The sequence below is a fragment of the Pelophylax lessonae genome (assembly GCF_965119305.1).
Source record: "Pelophylax lessonae genome assembly, chromosome: 9".
NCBI lineage: Eukaryota > Metazoa > Chordata > Amphibia > Anura > Ranidae > Pelophylax > Pelophylax lessonae.
Genome location: NC_138776.1, coordinates 181,136,951 through 181,150,927, shown reverse-complemented (window position 1 = coordinate 181,150,927; position 13,977 = coordinate 181,136,951).

Sequence of the window (13,977 nt, the reverse complement as noted above, 5' to 3'; positions counted from 1 at the left end):
GATGTATATAGGGGTCAGTGCAGTGGGTATATAGGGTGAGTAGGTAGGTGTATAGAAGGGTCAGTGGGTGTATAGGGTGGGTAGGTAGGTGTATATAGGGGTCAGTGGGTGTATAGGGTGGGTAGGTAGGTGTATATAGGGGTCAGTGGGTGTATAGGGTGGGTAGGTAGGTGTGTATATAGGGGTCAGTGGGTGTATAGGGTGGGTAGGTAGGTATATAAGGTGGGTAGGTAGACGTATATGGGGGGGGGGGGGTTGTTGGATGTACAGGTACAGTGCAGGGCTCTCACCGCTCTCACGGTTCCCCTTGGCCAGTCCGCTCTCCCTCTCCACTCTCCTCCATGTCACACATGCCAGTACCGCAGACAGCGCTGTGGCAGGGTCATAGAGGAGTGAGGAGGAATTACACTACGGCCATCTAGTGGCAGTAGATGTAATTGTGGTAACGCTGCTTAATGGGAACGGCGTTACCAAGTAATCAATAGTCGGGGAAAAGTAATCAATTTGATTACTAGTTACCCATAAAAGTAACGGCGTTAAGTATCGCCGTTTACTTTAACGCCGTTATTCCCATCACTGGTCACAGTACATGTTGGCATTCATGGTTCCCTCAATGAACTGTGGCTCCCCACTCTTTACCTGGTTTCCACCACACACGCTTGACACCATCTGAACCAAATAAGTTTATCTTGGTCTCATCAGACCACAGGACATGGTTCCAGTAATCCATGTCCTTAGTCTGCTTGTCTTCAGCAAACTGTTTGCGGGCTTTCTTTGCATCATCTTTAGAAGAGGCTTCCTTGTGGGACGACAGCCATGCAGACCAATTTGATGCAGTGTGCACCGTATGGTCTGAGCACTGACAGGCTGGCACCCACCCCTTCAACCTATGCAGCAATGCTTGCAGCACTCATAGATCTATTTCCCAAATACAACCTCTGGATATGACGCTGAGCATGTGCACTCAACTTCTTTGCTCGACCATGGCATGGCCTGTTCTGAGTGGAACCTGTCCAGATAAACTGCTGTATGGTCTTGGCCACAGTGCTGCAGCTCATTTTCAGGGTCTTGGCAATATTCTTATAGCCTAGGCCATCTTTATGTAGAGCAACAATTAATTTTTTCAGACCCTCAGAGAGTTCTTTGCCATGAGTTGCCATGTTGAACTTCCAGTGACCAGTATGAGAGAGTGAGAGCGATAACACCAAATTTAACACACCTGCTCCCCATTCACACCTGAGACCTTGTAACCATAACGAGGCACATGACACCGGGGAGGAAAAATGGCTAATTGGGCCCAATTTGGACATATTCACTTGTGGGGCATTCTCAAATTGAAGGTGGAGGCGTGCAAAGCTCTGATGTCGTCATGGAGGGGTGGAAGAGGACTCCAGTGGCAACCTGTGAAGCTTTGGTGAACTCCATGCCCAAGAGGGTTAAGCCAGTGGTGGAAAATAATGGTGGCAACACAAAATATTGACACTTTGGGCCCACATTGGACATTTTCACTTAGGGATGTACTCACTTTTGTTGCCAGCGGTTTAGACAATAATGGCTGTGTGTTGAGTTATTTGGAGGGGACAGCACATTTACAATGTTATACAAGCTGTACACTCACTACTTTACATTGTAGCAAAGTGTAATTTCTTCAGTGTTTCAACATGAAAAGATATAATAAAATATTTGCACAAATGTGAGGGGTGTACTCACTTTTGTGAGATACTGTATTTAGTAAATTAACCCCAATGTCTGCAAATGTACACTGATCAGCAATAATATTATGACCACTGACAGGTAAAGTAAATAACATTGATTATCTCATTGCAATGGCTTTTAAAACTAGGTGGGAAATATTAGGCAGCAAGTTGATATGTTGAAAGCAGAAAAAATCGGGAAGCATAAGAATTTAGGCAACTTTGACAATAACAAATTGTTATGGTTATACCACTAGGTCAGATTGTCCCTAAAACTGCAGGTCTTGTGGGATGTTGTTGTCTTCAGTGGTCAGGAGGACCTACCAAAGGTGGTCAAAGGATGGAAAACCCTTGAACCAATGACAGGGTCATGAATGGCCAAGGCTCAGTGATGCATGTGGGGAGCCAAGGCTGGCCTGTGTTGTCCGATCCAATATAAGAGATGCTGTAGTTCAAATTGCTGAAAAAGTTTATGCTGGTTCTGATAGAGAGGTGTCAGAACACACAGTGCATCAAAGTTTGTTGCAAATGGGGATGTGTAGCCCAATCAGGGTTCCTTGCAGACTGTGTCCACAGCCAAAAGTGCCTACAATGGGCCTGTGAGCATCAGAACTGGACCACAGAACAATGGAAGAGGGTGGCCTGGTCTGAATGAATTTAGGAAGATCTAGGAAGATATTTGAAAAAAAAAAAAAAGATCTAGGAAGATAGGGAGACTTTGCTGGAGGACACTATTTTAGGTAGCTGGGCTGAAGAAGAACTCCTTTCACTGAAGAATGTTGCAGGGAAGCAATAAGGCCCCGTTCACATACGAGCGACGCTACTTCCAGGGGCGACCTCCGAGGTCGCGGTGCGAGCAGCGCGCCGTGACCTCGGAGCGGCCGGCACGGACTTCATAACATTGAAGTCTATGACGGTCGCGCCGGGTCGCCCCAAAAGAAGCTCCGGACCCTTCCGGACTTGTGTCGCTCCTATTAGAACGGGTCCGCAGCTTCCCTATGGAAGGCGACCTACGGCGACCTGTGAGGCGACCAGGTCGCCTCACAAGTCGCCTTAGTGTGAACGGGGACTCAGGGTTGAATGCCAGAGGTTGCTACAATGACACTCAATGCTCTTACAAATTCTCAGACAAGCTGGCTCCCCCCCCCCCCTACCTCCAGAAGGAGTTTGCCTGAGAATCTGTTCTCTACTGCTCTGTTTGTTTTAAAGTATCCTGCATCCTCATCCCTATACCCACCTGTTTTTGAGTGCTGCAAAAAATCTTCCTAGACTGGGACTGAAATTTGTCAGTGTGCTCTGGAGCTGGTACTTGTGGCATTCATGGTTCCCTCAATGAACTGTGGCTCCCCAGTGCCGGCAGCACCCTAGACTGGGACTGGAATTTGTCAGTGTGCTCTGGAGCTGGTACTTGGGCTGGCAGCCACTGAACAGGCAAGGCTGTTCCAGAGGCTCCTTCGGAGGTAAGAGCTTTATAGGGAAGGACCACGGCCATGGATCTATATAACCCTGTATAGCCCTGCGAATAACTACTGTACATGCATTGCACTGCATGCCAAGGTGAGTGCCCAAGCAGAATCTATAGCCAAAAAACAACATTACAGGCCATCTACACAGTGTGGTTTTACCAAAGTTTCATCGATCCAGATGGATTGCTTCTATTGTTGTAATAGAAGACAATAAAAGAGCAGAGAATCCAAAGTAAATTAATAAAGAGGAGAAAAGAGGTCCATCACCTTAGGACACTAGCAAAAAATATAGGGGACTCCTAGAAAGCATGTCCTCAAAGCTTTGCCAGTGTCCAATCACCTATGACCACCTACAATCACCTATAACAAGGGTCTATGAATATCAAGCCTATGTCCTGTACTGTATGACTGAGATAGCACTATTTTATTTCTATTATATTTCTGAATCCACCCTTCATTCCACTATTATTAAGAAATACTTGTGTTAAGCCTTGAGATAATTTGGGTTCTAGAATAATTCATGCTGACTATTAGCTGGCAGAACCCTCACAACAAAGGAGAGTTACCTTCATTGAAATATAGTTCATCCTTGTCACATGAACAAACACATACTGTTTCTATCATGAAGTAGGTCCGAATTCTAAACCCTATTCCTAGTTATTAATGCTCGGATCAAATCAGATGGTTAGAACCTAGAGAATATACCATAAAGCTGACTGGAATAATCCTTGTGGGATCTTTGCTAAGTTGACAGCTTTCCATCTCATCATTGAAGTATTTTTAGCAGTCATTAATTAGCAGTGTGCAGACTGCAGCTTCATTTAATGGATGGGTGCAAGCTGGCTACTTGTTCGGGTGTTTGGCAACTAACCAACCAAAATATGGCTTTATTTTCAGAGTGTGTTGCCAGTAATTTAATGCATCTTCTATTATACCATCCCTATTAAATAAGAATAACTAATGTGAACAAGTGTACAAAAAAGAGATAAGGGCCATACATTTCTAATGAAACAAATAATGGAAGGAAAGTTTCAGAATTCTGGCACTATGGAAACCAAAGTCCTTCAGGAGTTGGATGTGTCCCTTAAATAATCCATTAAAAAATCCAGATTAAAGCACATTTTAGAAGATATGCACAAACAGCAAATGATTTTATATGTGGTAACAAGTTTGCCACAATGTCATCATTTTTACTTTCTGCTATAAAACATACCCAATTAAAAAATGTAAAAAATCTAATTTCTTCATCAATTTATGCCAATATGTATTCTACTACATATTTTTGGTAAAACAAATCCTAATAAGTGTATATTGATTAGTTTGCAAAAAAATTATAGCGTCTACAAACAATGGGATACATTTATGGAATTTTTATTTATTGAAGACGTCATATGCTCTGTCGAAACGCGCGTCAGGTGGAATGCACGCCGCATACCCGGAAGTCAGCTGGAACGCAATCCGGTAGCTACCGCTCTCCACGCTACAGACTTCATTACAGCGGGCGCGGTTTTACTTTATTTTACCTTTACGTGTATTGTTTAACGGTAATACACCATCTGGAGCTGTTGTTTTCTCCCCAACCGGACTCGGAGGACCTCATTTGCCCAGGAAGGGGATTTCGGTTTGTGGGGGATAAGCCCATTAGATACCGCTCCTTAGGCCGGGAGGGACATCAAGCGTTATTGGTCTTTTTGCCGTAAGGTAATTTAGACCCACTATTTCTGGTGAGTTCACATCTTTACTTATCTTAAGGTCACTTCATCTGACTGGCTATTGGACCATTGGAGGATCTAGCACTGAGTACTTGCACTTTCTTTTGCACTGAAGTGTAACCAATTTTCATCACAGTCACTTATGAACTTTGATTGGACTTTATTTGGCACTATTATGCACTTATATGACACTTATGCGATTTTAATTATTTAACACTTTATGATATTTATTGGGTATACATTTTACGAATTTTATTGGTTTTATATTGTAATATATCATTCGTTTGTGACATTTTAGCATATTAGGCACATTTATGTATTGATTTTATACAACACATTTAGAATATCCCAGTTCCTTATTAGCAAGCGCTATTTAATCTAATTTATCTTGGGGTTTTTTAATCATTCCATACCTATACTATAGCAGCTGCTATTCTCCCTTTAAATTCAATTTAACTATTTATTATCCCCTTCCCTTAGGCTTTCCACAGGCGCGAAGAATATACTCTTTTGAGTGTATATAAATAACCTTGTGGTCTGTGCAGCGTCGTATCCCGTCCCCGAGTGAAGTATGAGGGGAAAAATCTGAAGCCTATATCGAGGAATGCTCCACCCCAATGGCCTCGCGTCACTAGGGACGTAATTGGGGCCGACGTGCCGACTGCACATGCGCAGGAAGCCACGGCGCATTGGGCATGCGCACGGTGTGATCCGCGCAAGCGCATAGTCTGGCGAATCCCATCTTTCAGCAGCAAGTGGGCGGATGCAAGGGGCAAAAGGTCCCGCAATGCGCTGACATAGCGAGGGAGATGGGACCCCAGACTTATGGATACACAGCCTGGAAGGGAGCGATCCATATGGAACTCAAAAATGGGTCAGGTCCATCCAAAGAGGGAGTGGCAATGAAGGGGATAAAAGGTGGAGCCAGGGGGCTGCCGCTCATGACCCTAACATTTACACAACATCAAATGTCAGATACATACAATATATCAAAGAAATTATTATATTTCTATATAATTCCATGCATGGATATTGATATAAACATGTGTTACCAAATGACATAACATAATCGAACATTAATGATAGGAGACATGTATGTCTCAAGAGGGTTTCAGAACTAGGAAAAGATATAGAGTTTAACCCTCATGTTTATGAAAGGCTGGGATGGATCCTAAAGGACAATGGAAAGGACGGGAAGAGAAGGAAGGGGGGGGGGGAAAGGAGGGGGAAGAAGGAATGTAATAAACAAAAGAAAAAAAAAAGGGGGGGGAAGGGGGAAAGGAGAAGAAAGAAGGAAAAAGAGGGAAAATAGTGGGAAAAATACGGATAAATCCAATCAAACATCACTCATTATAGGAAAGACTTACAGTATAAGTGTGTGCTTCATTAAGTCCCGGGTATGAGAGGGCACAGCAAAAATGGTTGCTTATAACAGTAAAAGTCACTGGTACAAGCAAACAATGTGTAAAAAAAAAAATCCTGATCACTTCCCCAAAGTAGTACAGAAAAACTTTGGATTGCGAGCATAATTAGTTCTGCAAACATGCTTGTAATCCAAAGCACTCTTATATCAAAGTGAATTTCCCTAAAAGAAATAATGGAATTTCAGTGGATTCGGTCCACAACCATTTATTCATACGTCTTTTAGTTTATAGTCCATATAAAAAGATTATAGCAATGTGATAGGTTGTGTAACCAAAAAATGTCCATCCACAAATGGCAGCCTCAGCAAAGGGGATAAGAAGCAAAATCCAGCAGGAACTACAGAGTATAAAAGAGAAGAGAGGCACCTCTAAGTGTAGCAGTATGGTTACATTTAATGAAGGTACGACATTTAGCAACTCACATGGTTGATGATGAAAAGAGGCACATCTAAGTATGCAGGCATCCAGGGTAAAGGTGTCCACATAAACCATCACCCTCACCATCATAATTCTGCAGTTGTGACCGGAAAGACTACCCTGCAGTAGAGGGAATGGAAAGCGAGGCTTGAAGCGCACGTGGAGCGCAGCGTGGAAGGAATGACATCGATGGCGGTGCGGAGGACAGTCTATATAGACAGCTTTACCCCGGATGCCTGCATACTTAGATGTGCCTGTTTTAATCATCAACCATGTGAGCTGATAAATGTCGTAACACAGGGGTTTCGTGGAACACTCCCCACCAAAGTTTCTGGACACTTGAACTCTGCAGACATCTTCACCTTGTCAGAACTGTGGATGACGTCCCACAGTTATTTGTAATCCACAGAGACCCTGGCCCGATGGCCCAAGGGGTCCAATACAGCAAACAACTTCTCCAAAGACCCTGGCCCGATGGCCCAAGGGGTCTGCATTAAACTTGAACACTTTTCAAACTTGTAAACTCACCATTATATTTTCAAAATTCCTTGGTCAGTTGTGATAGCCAGCCGGCCAACACATGTTTTCTTGCTTTTGAATCTTTCCTTTTTTTTTCCTCCTTCAAACAGAACACTTGCTGCCCTCAAATGTAATAGTCAGGGTGAGGGACTTGAACATATTCTCCTTGTTCGTTTTTTTACTCTGATGGACCAAGCACGCCCTGATCCATCTGGGCGACGGATCTCCACCCTGTCTATGTAGATAGAGCGCCCAAAGTTCCACTGAGCTTTCACACTATTGAACTTTTCCTTCAGCTTTTCCTCTGGGGAAACCCTGTATGGCTTGGGGACAAACAGGAAATCCCAAATCATCTCATCGCACCAAAAGTCCCGGAATTTCTCCACTAGCAACATTACTTCTCTTGGTGTATACGGGTAATCAAACCCAAATACAAGGGCCACCTTCTTTTGTATCCACCTCTGCATCCTGGATAACCGGGGAAGAGTCCTCCTGTTTCCTTTCCATCGTGGAGAAAATGGAGTATATACCCTTTGTATCAGGTGCTCATAGGCCGCATTCTGGTCTCTGGCCCGAGCAATATTTCCTGGAGAGGTGAGGTCTAGGACCCTTTCAACGTAGGCATCGCAAAACCCCAATTTTGAGCCAAATCCCCTCTCTCTATGTCTTCCTTAGCCTCTTGATCCAGTGGTACTTCAGGACCCGTGGAGCTGCTCCCAGCTCGGTCTCATTCATAGACCTAAAATCATCAATCCCTTCCTCGATTGACCCATATCAGTTCTGGAAAGACAGGGAATCAATGCGTACAGGACATTTTGCCCCCTCACTACTAGTACTGGAGGGGGAGGCCTGAATCACTGCAGGTTTGTCAGGCTGCTGGATGCTAATGGGGGCGGATCCTGCAATGACCACTGAGGTAGTTATGTCCTCCGGCCACCCTCCGGTTGCGGGTGCGGACATGGATCCCCTCCCTACGGAACTCTGCGGCTGTGTCGCCTTTCCACAAATTGTAGGCCCTCCAACTGCTGGCAGAGTCTCTAGCTGCATCATCAGCCAAAACATGCCCCTGCCGGCTCTGTGGAGGAACTTAAATTCAGTACCGGTCACTTCCTGAGTAAGGCCTGATTCCCACATAACAGAGAGCTTTTTGGGTCGACCCTCGCTTTTTTCTGGTCAGAGCAGCAGATAACCACACTGCCCACATTGGACCCACGCTTGTACTCGTAACGTGACAGTGGCACACTGAGGACATACCGCTCCTAAGAACTCCCGACCGCCTCCCGTGCACAGCGCGAGTCCGCCGTCCGGCACCATCCGGATACTGGTATCCCAAATTAGGGATGGATTAGGCTGATGGACCTGATCCGGGTTCTTCCTGACAGAGTCTTCACCCATGGTGGCAGTGATAGCGGGCACACTCTTCGTTTCTCTCTCAAACCACATGCTCCTCTCTCCTACACGTGTCTCCCGCACAGCCACACCCAAAGGAGGGGATATTAATAGGGTCCCCTTAGTCACTCCTGATTGGCTGGAATGTTCCCGCTGTCTCCACCCTCTGGCCATATTGGGTGGTAACTCCTTCTGCTAGGCAGATCTGCATGTGGCGCGCTTTCCTGCGTGGTGCTGTAACTCTTCCCCTACCTCTCTTTCTCACTGTAAGCCACAGGGAAGTAGCTGCTAAGCGGATCATGTCACTTGCCAGACATGCATCCACCCTTCTCAATTGCATTAGGGCCACAACTGCGCCTTCCTGCACTGAAGCCAGCTGTCCCTCCTTGCTTGGCAAGTATAGTATCCCATTGTCAGTCGCACGGTCGAGAGTCCTCTTTCACGCCATACATATGCAACTTCTATCTTCCATACTGGCTCCGGGATTAGCCCCACCGCCCTTCTTGGCATGGTCGACTACGATCCCCTCAGTATCGATGCAACTACTATATAGAATAAATGTCCCGCTGTCAAATGCACGGTCAACATCAGTCCACATAGCATGCACACACACCAGGCCCCTGGCTCCTCTCTTCCCGTGCCCCTGGCCTCAATCTTCACTGTCCACACTGGGACCACCAGCGTCTTCTTCTCTGTCCTCCCTGGGACCCCTGACGCCATCTTTACTGTCCTTACTGGGACCTCTCCCTGTTAAGCAGTTGCAGCACTCGTGCACTCTCACTCTCTTTCCTTTGGCTCTCCAGGTTCTAACAGCAGAGTACATTTCATAGTCCATAGACCATAGTCCATAGTAAAGGTTCTCATTAGATTGCAATTTCCTCTTGAACATTTGCGTTGCCACGGACAACCTTCCATATGGGCCTTTAGCTTCATCCCACTCTCCCTGCCTCCCGCAGACCCAGGCTCACACCTGCCTTGGCGGTTGAACAACAGTTCTGAGCACAAAAATTTACTTTCTTGACTTTTTCTTCTTGCTAGGGGCAACTGGCCTAGTAAATAATGGCAAAATCCCGGACGAGCCCCCAAATGTAGCAATATTTCCAGGCCTGGGGCCTGAGGTGGGTCTGCCATCAGTACCGGTAACACTCCCAACACAGTTAAGTTGTGAACCCAGGTGTGAGAACTGAGATAATGACCTTTCCAGCATATTTGGTTTGTTTTGTTTTATGGTATTTAGGGGATGGGAGAAGGGGATGAGTGGGATACTCCTCTGGCTTTTCTAGGCTTAACTGGGACTTTGTACAAAAAATGCTCACGAACGCTGTCTTGGTGCAAGCTGAATGCCGACCAGCGCTTCCTGACGCTTCAAATGCTGCTTGACTGACTTAGTGCTGAAACCTCGACTTTAACTTAGATTGTTACCTGAGAGACAGTAGGGTAGAACTATTGACTCCTGATACTTAGTGTAGCTCAAAAGTCACTGAACAGCTCCCTCTAACCCAGTGTTTCTCAACTCCAGTCCTCAGGGCACACTAACAGGCCAGATTTTAGGTATTACCTTGGGGAGATGCAGACTAGAATACTGCAATCACTGAACCGCAAATGATATCACCTGTGGTGTATTTCAGTTTTCCCGCAAACCTGGCCTGTTAGTGTGCCCTGAGGACCGGAGTTGAGAAACACTGCTCTAACCCTTCACTGGCTGAGGTAGCTCTTTGTCACTACTTGTGCTGCTGCAACTCTCAACTTTGTACACTTCACACTGTACACATAGAAAAAAAGCCAAAAGGCAAAATGTTGGGACTTTGTATGAGAGACATGACAGTGACAGGGCTAGTCGGTAAAAATAGTATTTATTATTTTTTGTATATATATATATATATCATATAGTCATAATATACAAAATAAACAATGCATGGTATATAAAAAACTGGAGTAATACAAATGATGAATGGTCCCCAAGCCAGCCTGAAAGAACCAGCATAGCAATAGACAGTAATAAAGTAAATTGAGTATGATCATAACATCCATAACTGACGCGTTTCGTGGCCTAGTATCGCCACTTCTTCAAGAGTAGGTGTATGATCCATATCTATAAACAAAAAGATAATACGTATAAAAGTATTTTGCAATTTTGCATAGCATGATGGTCATTAAAAAGCTGAGAGGGGAGGGGAGAGGGAGGGAAAAGCCCCCACAGTCTCACAACTTACATGGTGGCTCCGGCAGTAGCTGGCAATGACGGTGGGACATGGACCCAGTGCCTCCCACGGGAGCTGAGGATGCAGAGGGTCAGCGGAAGAGGCGAATAGCGCCACACACAGGAAGAATTTGTAAGTACAAGTAGCTGCGGTAATATAGGTAGTAACATATACCTGTATCAAATGAGTAGAAACGTATATTGTGTATGAGGACTTCACATAATGTTGCCTATATTGTATCAGTAAAAATTGGAAGAGACTTTATAGTTTTTATATTTTTTATATTTTTATATTTTATATTTTCATTTATTTTCAACTCACACTAATTCATACATATTACTATATTTTTACTCACACCATATATAATTATACCAGGTCAATTCACATAACACACACTTCCCCACCCCATTTATATAGTTAAACGTCATTATCTACAGTTTTATCTTTCTCACTTATTCCATAATTTTCATCTAATTCATTTCCTCCAAATTTACTTTCAGTCTCTTCCAATTTTTACTGATACAATATAGGCAACATTATGTGAAGTCCTCATACACAATATACGTTTCTACTCATTTGATACAGGTATATGTTACTACCTATATTACCGCAGCTACTTGTACTTACAAATTCTTCCTGTGTGTGGCGCTATTCGCCTCTTCCGCTGACCCTCTGCATCCTCAGCTCCCGTGGGAGGCACTGGGTCCATGTCCCACCGTCATTGCCAGCTACTGCCGGAGCCACCATGTAAGTTGTGAGACTGTGGGGGCTTTTCCCTCCCTCTCCCCTCCCCTCTCAGCTTTTTAATGACCATCATGCTATGCAAAATTGCAAAATACTTTTATACGTATTATCTTTTTGTTTATAGATATGGATCATACACCTACTCTTGAAGAAGTGGCGATACTAGGCCACGAAACGCGTCAGTTATGGATGTTATGATCATACTCAATTTACTTTATTACTGTCTATTGCTATGCTGGTTCTTTCAGGCTGGCTTGGGGACCATTCATCATTTGTATTACTCCAGTTTTTTATATACCATGCATTGTTTATTTTGTATATTATGACTATATGATATATATATATATATACAAAAAATAATAAATACTATTTTTACCGACTAGCCCTCTCACTGTCATGTCTCTCATACAAAGTCCCAACATTTTGCCTTTTGGCTTTTTTTCTATATGAAATTTGGGATGGAGACACATGGTTACCCCACCATGTGCCTCATTTAAAGTCCCGCCCTCCTTCCCCCCTTTCCCAATGAATTAGGGATGGAGAGACATGACTCTAATTGACAGGACCACACACATCTCTGCTTATTGTGCAGTGATTGCGTGTGATGGCTTATGTTCCTTTAAACCTCATATACTGTGTCATAACAGAATTTTTCTGGACCAGTTGGGGGCTTGATGTACTTGAGTCATACGGACAGTCTTATTTATACAAACTCTATCTATGTCTGAGATATATGTAGTAGTTATATACAATAATGTCATCAATTGCTGTTTAATCATTACTTTTGGTGTTTGGCATGGATGCTCCGACATGGCTGGCTGGCTGGTGGGGTTTCCTTCCCCTGTCTCTCCCGGGAGCTGCGATGTGTGCTGTATGCCCTCCCCCTCTCCTTACCCCATTGGACTTGGGTGATCGGGGGGGCGGTGCCACCACACATCGGCGCCACGTCCTGCGCCGACGTGTGACGTCATTTTTGGCGCCGACACGCCGACGACTGTTTCACATCTCAGTGCATATAGAGGGAGCCCGCTGGACGGTCGGCATAGCCAGCCGCTCCCGCGGGCCTTCCCATCTACTGTATGCACCGACGTGACGCTGGATGTTACTGGTTTGGCGGTCCTCGGCGAAAGCAAGACACACTCCTTCATACTCCATTCCTGGGTATTCACCTCCTGACCTCCTGCACCTTCACCACTCACTTTGGATCACACATCTATTTTCTTATGTTCATTCACCTCGTGGTGTTCATCCTCTGGTTTTTTGGCTTACTTGGTTTTCCAATCCCACTCTCTCTCCTCTCTTTACTTCGGCACTTATTCTCTTGCTCTCACATTTCCACCCTCTCATCCACTTACACACTCCTCAATTACTGTTTCTTTTCACATTATGCACAACCTCTTTTATACCATTTCAGTCACATCCACACTTCCTCCTTTTTATATTTTTTATATTTTTATATTTTATATTTTCATTTATTTTCAACTCACACTAATTCATACATATTACTATATTTTTACTCACACCATATATAATTATACCAGGTCAATTCACATAACACACACTTCCCCACCCCATTTATATAGTTAAACGTCATTATCTACATTTTTATCTTTCTCACTTATTCCATAATTTTCATCTAATTCATTTCCTCCAAATTTACTTTCAGTCTCTTCCAATTTTTACTGATACAATATAGGCAACATTATGTGAAGTCCTCATACACAATATACGTTTCTACTCATTTGATACAGGTATATGTTACTACCTATATTACCGCAGCTACTTGTACTTACAAATTCTTCCTGTGTGTGGCGCTATTCGCCTCTTCCGCTGACCCTCTGCATCCTCAGCTCCCGTGGGAGGCACTGGGTCCATGTCCCACCGTCATTGCCAGCTACTGCCGGAGCCACCATGTAAGTTGTGAGACTGTGGGGGCTTTTCCCTCCCTCTCCCCTCCCCTCTCAGCTTTTTAATGACCATCATGCTATGCAAAATTGCAAAATACTTTTATACGTATTATCTTTTTGTTTATAGATATGGATCATACACCTACTCTTGAAGAAGTGGCGATACTAGGCCACGAAACGCGTCAGTTATGGATGTTATGATCATACTCAATTTACTTTATTACTGTCTATTGCTATGCTGGTTCTTTCAGGCTGGCTTGGGGACCATTCATCATTTGTATTACTCCAGTTTTTTATATACCATGCATTGTTTATTTTGTATATTATGACTATATGATATATATATATATATATACAAAAAATAATAAATACTATTTTTACCGACTAGCCCTGTCACTGTCATGTCTCTCATACAAAGTCCCAACATTTTGCCTTTTGGCTTTTTTTCTATATGAAATTTGGGATGGAGACACATGGTTACCCCACCATGTGCCTCATTTAAAG